This window comes from Myxocyprinus asiaticus, chromosome 2 (assembly GCF_019703515.2).
Source record: "Myxocyprinus asiaticus isolate MX2 ecotype Aquarium Trade chromosome 2, UBuf_Myxa_2, whole genome shotgun sequence".
NCBI lineage: Eukaryota > Metazoa > Chordata > Actinopteri > Cypriniformes > Catostomidae > Myxocyprinus > Myxocyprinus asiaticus.
Genome location: NC_059345.1, coordinates 3,983,256 through 3,993,068, shown reverse-complemented (window position 1 = coordinate 3,993,068; position 9,813 = coordinate 3,983,256).

The following is a 9,813-nucleotide window of genomic DNA, read 5'->3' as shown; positions in this document are numbered from 1 at the left end:
GAGTGCCTTGGAACCTACTTCTTAATGATTTGAAAAAATGTTTCCCTACCAAATATATTTTTGAATTTTTTGAGCATTCTGGAGTCTTTCTTTTGTCTCTTATGTTTTCTATTTTAAGATTTTGTTACTTTATGAAGTTATTATATGATTATTGGACACTATTATTATTGCTTATACATAGATTTAGGGATTTCAACAAACTGCTTATCCAAAGCATAACTCATCCCACGCTGTTTGTGCTACAGCAACACTCTCATGACAAAATGTCACTGGGGGACTTTTTGCCTGCATCCCCAAAACGTAGCCCATGGTCTGTAATTCTTATGCTATATTCAACTCATTTCGGAGCATTCCATTACCCTGAATAAAATTGTTTAACTAAATTAAATTGTGGACATTTGTTTTACACAATGGCAATTAGTTTCTTTGATATGAAATTAAAATGTAGGCTGTACTTAAATACTGAGTGTAGCGAAAACCTAAATGAATTGAGTAAATCTAACTTAACCCTATAACGCCACCGGTATTAAATTTGATACACTACTTTCTAAAGCCTGTGCATCATTAACATAATCAAAATTTTGCAGAAAATCCTGTTGTCTGCAATGTACTAGATGTCTGTTTGTACACGTACATTGACATTTCCATGCATTTCTTGATGTAAAAATATTTTTAAAAATCTTCCAAACATTTTGTATTGCATACACTCATTTATTTGAATATGAAATCTTTGCTGATTTTAATAAATTAAAAGTGACAGTAATGATTATGTTATTACTGATATTTTAAAATGAGTATTTGCTGAATATAAGCAACTTGTGCTTGGTTAAAATTTTGTATATTATTTGATTGAAAAACCCCTTTGAAATCCATGTATCAAATATGATACAACAGGCTTTTGAGGAATATCTCTCAATCATCATTACTTTACATTCATGCCCACCACAAAAAAATCACAGCGCTTTGACAATTCTGACATATACATTTTAAAAGATATATTTAAAGTGTGAACTAATATTTCTGCGTATTTTCATAAATGCAGCCTGCTCTGTCATTATAAAGATCTCATTATTTTACATTACAAGCTATTATGATGTCATCTTACCATAATTCCTGAGACCCAGTGAAAAAAGTTTTACAATTTCCCTTTTTTAAATGTCAATATAGTGTTTTGTGCATAAAATACATATGATAAAAATTATTTATTGAAAAAATAATATTTAATTAATATTGTATTTGATGTGCTGAATTGAACTGTGATACATTTCAGTCCATATTTATAGAACAAGGAGAGGAAGTTGTCCAGGCCAAACTCTCAAACATTTGGTCTCTCTGAAAAGCCCAGGGAGTCCTCTGATAATACCCCAAGATTTACCACTGTACAAAAACTTCAATAACAAATGTCCTACACAAAAATGAATTGTTGGTCCTCAGGAGGATAATGACATTTGAAGCCAAAAGTATCAAATATGATAAAAAAACAAAAAAACATGTGCAGCATTTTGTTACTAATGGTACTAAAATCAGTTTAATGTAAAAAAAAATAAATAAATAAATATAAAAAATAAAAAAAAAATAGAATTTTCGGACAATTCTTTCAAATGTCAGGCTATACAGGGTTAAATCGTATCTGTTCGAATTCATAGCAATGTGATCATATCACTTTTTGATACCTGTGTTGAATATCACTTGGACTTTACGCAATTATAATTAACATAAATGTGTTAAGTTGATTTCAAGTGCACTGGTTCAGTATTTTCCATAAAGCTGCTTTCCCTTTCTTTTCAGTGTACTTCAGCCAAGGCTAAATTGTAAAATGAAATGATTTAAAATTCCATCATAATTTATCTTTATCTTTTAATATTTTATTGTGTTTGTTGTCAGACACAGAGGGAGTTTTCTGAACGTCTGAGCTGAGGCTCAAATAACAAGAAAAGCACCATAAAAACGATCATAAATGTAATCCTCTATTCGAGGCTGTGTGATGGCTTTGTGTGAGGAACAGATCTAAATTTAAGTCTTAATGATCAGCATTCCCATCCCATCCGGTGTAACAGTCAGATTATTGGCTCTCACATGTCTAGTGACCAGTCATGACATACTAATGTTTGGATAATGGATGCACCGATATTGAATTTCTTGGCCGATACCAATATAATTCACAGCTCATTGTGGCCGATACCGATACTGATAATGATATATTTTTAAAAAAGTTCTAATTAAAAAGTTCTTTAACTTGGTAGCTAATTCATTAAAAGCTTCTCATTTGAAAAATATGTGACATTTAAAAGCTTGGAATTTGGATTTGCTGCTATTTAAGGTTTGGCTGATGTAACATGAACCAGAAATGTGCCTATATTACAGATGAATGCTGATTTGAATGACAAATAAATGACAATACACTTGCATAAATTATTTGGTGCCTATTTATACCAGTGTTTACGGTAATCCTGTTGACTCGCTAACAGAGAGAATTAACTTCAAACAGCTGAAATAATGCATTAAGCCAAAATGAGGCTATAAACTGCAAGTAACGAACATTAAACAACAAAACACACAATACTAACCGTAATCTCTGTATACATGGTGTAATATTTATGCTAGCAGCAAAATGAGTGTGTTAGCATGCGCTTATGCACGTCTCATTCACAGACGCTTGTTGCAGTGCTAATCTGTGACAGTTCTACTGTATAATTTATGAAATGTAACACAAAAATCATAATGAGAATAGGTAACATCATACAGATCGAATAGTCATGAGTCATAAAGTTAGAAAAGTCTCAACTTGTAAAATACTGTTCAACAAGCATATTCGTTTCACTCACAAACTAGTGTTTTTAACCATCTTGAGTCACTCTGTGAGAATTATTTCTATATCTATGCACTGCGTTAGATTTTATTTGGGCTTGTTTTAATCGCAATGCAGTGCTGTAAGTAACAATGTGCTATTTCCCACATTTTGTTTATTTTTCATAAGTAATAAGCGAAATTTTTGCCCAAAATTGCCTTATGAAACAAACAGAATGTGGGAAATGGTCCTTGCAGCAAATTCGCCACTGATAATTTTCGCATGCAAATGAGTTTTGCGGCAAACTTGAGGCAAATTGTCAATTGTTGCCAAAGGTTTGCCGGAGGTTCACCACTACCAGCGAAGAGCTGCAAACATTTATGGTGAATCACAAGCTCATTTGCATGTGAAAATAATGAGCTGCAAATTTCCTGAAAATTTGACATGAGCATGCCGCAAGTGAATGAACCTCATGGTGAGCCAGGAGGGGTACACTCAGAATGGAATATGAACTACGTATAGTCATATAATATGAATTAACCACTTCACGAACCCAGTCGGGAAGGAAGTTTATTTATAATGAAAGCACCATCCTGCTGCAAAACATATGACTTGTAAGGACACACCGTTTGTCCATGCCCATGAAGAGGCTATTCCTCTAGTTGAATATGCTTTAACACCAACTGGGCAATTCGCACCCTGCGACTCATAAGCCAGGGCGATCACATCAACGATCCAGTGAGAAGTCTTTGCTTGGACATGATTTTGTGCATCCTCCATAGCAGACAGTCTAAATTGGCAGGTGTGCTCAACATATGTGTGTAGCACTTGCACAGGGCATAACAAATGCAAGGACTGAACCTCATCCAAAATAAATAGAGGAGAGAAAAAGGTTTGAAGGTGAACAACCTGCGCTTTGAAGGGCGTGGTTAGAACCTTTGGCACATAGCCTTCCCTGGATTTGACAGTGGCTTGAAAGACCAGACCAAACTCCAGACATGAATTATCGACTGACTGTGCTTGTTAATCACTGACCCATTTTACTGAGGCCAAAGTCATCAGTAATTCGGTCTTAAGAGAAAGCACATGTAATTCAACATAGTCCAGAGAAATGCAGATTATAGTCACCAGATAAACTCTGAGCATTGATGGAGTGAGCCCTGCATCCAATTGCTCTAAAAGAAATGTAAGAATTTGGGGTATGGGGCAGTTCACTGGGTCTTTGCTGTGTGAAAAGCACCAATTAGTGAACACATTTCATTTCAGTGCGTAAAGACGTCTCGTGGACGGTGCTCTAGCCTGTAAATTGTGTTCATATACGACTTGCTTGTCCACTGCACTCTGTTCAGAGGCCACACGTGTTGGCTTCACAGCTCTGGCTGGGAATGCTGAATCGTGCCTTGTGTTTGAGAGAGAAGGTCTCTCCTCAGCGGTATTTCCCATGGAGGCCCAGCCAGTATGTCTACCATCTCCGGAAACCAGGACTGATTGGGCCATTTTGGTGCGATTAATAGAACTGTTTCCATGTCCACTCGGACTTTGCTGATGACAGAATGAAGGAGGCGCACCAGGGGAAATGCATACTTACGATTTATAAACTACTTTTGTGCTGTCCAAACGAATCAGAATGTGGTGATTCATGATGTCAGAATGAAAAGCTCTCAAAGCTAGAAAGGCAGACAGTTGCTCTAGGCGGTAGATGTGCCATGCCCGTTTCGCACATGTCCAGGTGCCAAAAGTCAGGTGTCCATCACACACCACGCCCTAACTTGTGTTGGATGCATCTGTGGTCAGCACTTTTCTACTGAAAATTTGACCCAGCATGACACCTTGTTGGTAGAAGGCTGGCGCTGTCCATGGTGATAGAGCAGCCAGACAGCAGCGAGTCACCACGATGCGCCCGAGGCTCCAGGCGCAATGTGGAACATCGCTTGAGCCAGTACTGGAGAGGTCTCGTGTAACAGACCTAACGGAATGACAGTGGATGCAGCTGCCATGAAACCTAGAATTCTCTGAAATGACTTCAGTAGTAATGTTCTCTCAGTTTGAATTGAGACAGACATCGAAGAATGGTCTGTACTCTCTCGTTCGTGAGGTGCGTACGTGCCCACAGAGTCAAGACAAGCTCCTAAAAAGGAGATTTACCGCCTGGGGAAAAGAGTGCTTTTTGCCCAGTTGACATTCAGACCCAGATTTTTCAGATGGCAAACCAGCCAGTCTCTGTGTTCGCTCAGTAGTGCCTCTGATTGGCTAGTAATAACCAATCACCAAAGTAATTCAAACACACACACACCATTCATTTTCAATGGGGCGAGCACCGCATCCATACATTTTATGAAGGTGCGGGGCTCCAGAGACAGACTGAAAGGAAGGACTTTAAATTGATATGCAGTTCCCTCAAAAGCAAATCTCAGAAACTGCCTGTGACACGGTGCAATTGGTACATGTAGTATGTGTCCTTCAGATCTATCCTAGGCTGATGCAGCTGCCTTTGTTTTGGCCATGGTTTGTGTGGCTTTACCGGTGGCTCAGCAGCGAATTTCGGTGGCGCTGAGGCAGCAGGTGTGGGGTTTTTAGCCGGGTGCTGGCCTGAGACAGTGCGGGAGCGAACAGGTTGTGATGAAATATTGCTCCGTTTTGACATGTCTCGTAGCCTGCGAGTGTTGTTGTGTCATGACGTAGCGCTCAGCAAAAGTCTCTTGACGATGTCCGGACTGCAGGAACCATTCATCAAGGTGAGATTTTTCAGGTTCCTCTGGAGGTGACCACTCGAGACTGAGCTCTTCGACCACCCTTGGAAGGATGCGAAGCATCTCCTTGTCAGTGGTGCGTGCACGTTCCCAGCCCTTGCTGGGGGAAGGGGTGGCAAAGTTATTCATTGACCACTCGCCAGATGCAGCGAGAGGAGTAACATCATCCCCAGCATCAGAACCGCCGAACGTGATGAGGACGTGCTCTCCTGCAGAGGGCCGAAGCTAGTCACATACATACAGTAGCAGCATAGACGCAGTATATGGAGATTGAGGGGCTCGTGGGGTGTGTGCCGGCACGAGATCCACCTCAAATTTATCCTGCTCGACCCCACGGCCCCGCCGTGCCTCCTCATGCGATCCCTCAGAAGTCACAGAAGAGGCAGGTGGGAGGGCGCAGGAGGCTGAATTGTCACTCAGAACGAGGGCAATTTGTGAGCGGTGTCTTGACACTCATGCAAAGTATATATAAGTTAATAATATTTTGATTTTCCCGGTTATAATATATCGCCATCGATATATCGTGCATCCCTAGTTTATATGTGTATTTTTCAATGAGATGCGACTGCCTTCATGGAGAGGAAGATTTTCATCAATTAAAAACTATAGTTTAACTTTGTTTCCACACACTGAGCTGTCCTGAGACTTCGGAGGACTTTAAATGCAGCATGAGTCATTTGGAATACATTCATAGTGCCTTTTTTTTGTCATTTTATGGAATAAATTGTTGTGAAATTACTTGTATCTGCTTGTTACGTCGTTTATATTGTTGAGAATTGGTTAAGGTTAGGTACTCAACAATATCTATATAACAGTGTAATGTCACTAAAAGTACTGGTGGCAGAGGGAAAATCTCAGTATTTCATCTCTACTTCCATGTAGTACCTCAACCTCGCTGAGTGATGACGACAAACTACAGCCGGTGCTAGCCAGACATCACTTCAGTCTATTATGATGGACTTCAGAGGATGAACTGATGCCAACTCCAACCATAAGACATGGGATACTTCATATGCCACCGCCTGAACCTTGGACTTAGGATAGACCCCACCGAACCTCACCGAAATGACCTGCAGGTTAAACTGCGATGCACCTCATTGATCTCTGCCTACATCACCTTGGTCCAATGATGGACTACACTCTTAAAATGGAATACATAGACTATAAATTATTTGCCAACAAAAGCCTTCATCAGCCAACTAACAAAGGACAATGCATCTCTGTGAACTTCTGCAGTTAATCCAGGATGAACTTCAAAGACATTAGTCATTAATCTTACAGTTCATACAAAATCTTTTTTTAAACACTGGACCTTAACACTTAGTTTACAAAATTTTAACCATGACCTGCACTGCACATAAATAACGATTATTGGCATTATATTAGCTAGAGAGGAACTGGCCCCCACAGTGAGCCTGGTTTCTCCCAAGGTTATTTTTCTCCATTAACCAATGGAGCAAGTTTTTTGTTCTTTGCCACAGTCGCTTTTGGCTTGCTCACTGGGGTTTAAATACAATTATAATTTTATTTTTTTTATTTTTTCTAAGACTTTATAGTTATTACAGTTTTCATTTTCTATTAATGCATGATTTTCTGTATAGCAGCTTTGAAACGATGTGTGTTGTGAAAAGCGCTATATAAATAAAAATGACGACTTGAAATAGAAGAACAATCAAACATAGTACTAATCAAATGAAAAATAGTTAAAAATGGTGTGATAAAATGAATCTGAGGTTCTATAGAAAATGTATGGTGCTTAATTAACTCTCATGTTCAATGTAGTCTCATAGTATGAACGTTACTATAACTACATTTTTGCAAATTCAGTTTTACGTGCTGCATTCTATGTTTCGTTTCAGTTTCCTGGTGGAAGTAACACTAGAGACTCTACAAAAATTGTGCATGACTTTATAAACACTTATTTTTTGCACTATTACTCACACACTGCTATGTTATGATATCGAAATGATTTTACTCTAACGCATTGATTGAAAAACAATACATTTTAACGCTTGTTTTACAGACTTACCTAAATTTACACACTTATTCCAATGTGATCAGCTTGCACGGTAGCTCCCCTGATAGAGTTTTGGACTTTGGACTCGGAAGACAGCGGTACGAGCCTGACAAACACGCAAGTTGACACGTGAGATGAAACTGTCATAGAAGAAACGCAAAATGATGTGGTTGCTTCAGAAAATTTGCTTTTCATATTGCATTTGCTTTTTCCACGCTATCGGTTAGGTTTAGGTGGTGGTTTAGGGTAAGGATGTGTGTTTTGTTCACCTTTCATTTGCTTTTAAAACACTATTGATTAGGTTTAGGTTAAAGTTTTAGGTTAAGGAGGTACGTTTTACTCATTAAAACCTCTGTCTAATATTAACCTTAAAAGCCTTGTTTGATTACGACAACATTTCGCTCGCTTTTGGCGCCCCCCGCTGGACATTTCGCTCGGAAACTTCAGCCAAATGTGTAATGAAGCACGTAATTTCTATTTGCGATGTGTAGTGATCACAAGACACTTAAGATCTGATGATATTTAATGTAACTGACATCAAACCTGGTGTGGTGCAACTTGAGGTGCCAAGTTTGAATGTGCAGAAGTGCAAATGAGATTTGAGAGCTACTGAGGGAAAGATTTTAAGTGAATAAGCAATTACACAAAGCTAATATATAGCTTCAGAGACTTGTAAATCAGCGCATGAGTCATATTAACTACTTCTGTGATGTTTTTATGTTGCTTTTCAGCTTTTGTAGCTTGACAGCCCCAGTCAATATTCACTTTCATTGTATGCAAAATAGCAGCTTGTACTTTCTTCTAAACTTCTCTTTTCATGTTCAAAGAAAGAAAGTCATATGGGTTTGAAACAACATGAGGGTGAGTTCATTTTTGGGTGAACTATTCCATTAAAAGTGACTTCAGAATTACCAAACTAATTTAAGCATCATTACAGTTCTAAACTTACAGTGGCAGCTGGAAACGCTCCAAGGGTTATTGGTGTCCCATTGACTGAACATCCTGTCAAAGAGTTAATAAAATATGCTTTTCTGTTGACTGAATTACATAATTTACAACTAAAAATGCAACACGCATTTGGCGCCACTCTGTGGACATTTTCCCCGGCACACGTGCATATCCATTCAACAACAATTCCAGCTTCGGCCACTGGGGGCAGTGATACGAATTTCTGTAATCACAGACCGATTTCAGCAGCAGAACATTCAACCTCAGTCTGATCAGTCTGAACTGAGTGTCATATTGAATTCTAACTTCTAGTTAAATACATATACATCTATATCATTAATTCATATTAAAGTCTTGAGTATAATTTAAACAAATTTCTAGCTGTTATGCTTAATTCTGTGTTCTGTGTGTTTGTCTGTGGCTTACATGTTGATTAGTCAAAATCTATGAAGTACAGCCTGAAGGGAAGTCATGACTTGGGAAGGTCCTGAGGAGAAACATAAATCCCCGTCTACACCATGATGGGTTTTAGCTGTGGGCTGTATGACCTTTGATTGAGTGTCCATCTCTACACAGCACCCTAGAGTCCTTGAAAACCCAGTCACTGACATGTGTGTGAAGGTTTATTTGTGTAGTAGTGACAAAACTTTGTGACATATCTTTGTGATGTCTGAAATCTTTAGCAAACCTAGTCAGTTTGGTGTAACCCGTACAGGTGAATGTTGAGAAGAAAGAACATCTCACAGGCATCAGGAAAAGGGCATTGAACCAAAAGAAAGATCACATATTAAATCTCTTTCAAATCTCCGTTGTTTCTCCTTGGCAGCAATTAAAATGAATAGAGAAAAAGACCCCAGAAGCCTAGAAGTCTATGACCTTAGATAACTAATACATACAAAAGCCAGACTTAACTTTTAGAGATTTTACTTGCTATGTCAAGTAACTACGCATGCTTTAACGATATACTAAGTATCATAATTTCGAAGTACATACCATAAACATCTTGACCATGTGTGACCTTGTGTATGTCTGTGAGTGTATATTGAGAATGATTGATTGATGTCAGGGCTATAATCTTTTATACTTCATCCACCATCTGCTCCATGTCCAATAAATCACTCCAAACATTGAAGTGTAACATACAATACTTTAAAATTATTACAATTATTCCTGATAGGAGCAGTGTTGGGTAAGTTACTTAAAAACAGTAATGCACTGCAAATTACTAATTATTTCTCTAAAATTGTAATCAGATTACTTTACTAAACCTTTAAAGACAGACGTACCATGAACTCCGAGGTTGTAAATCT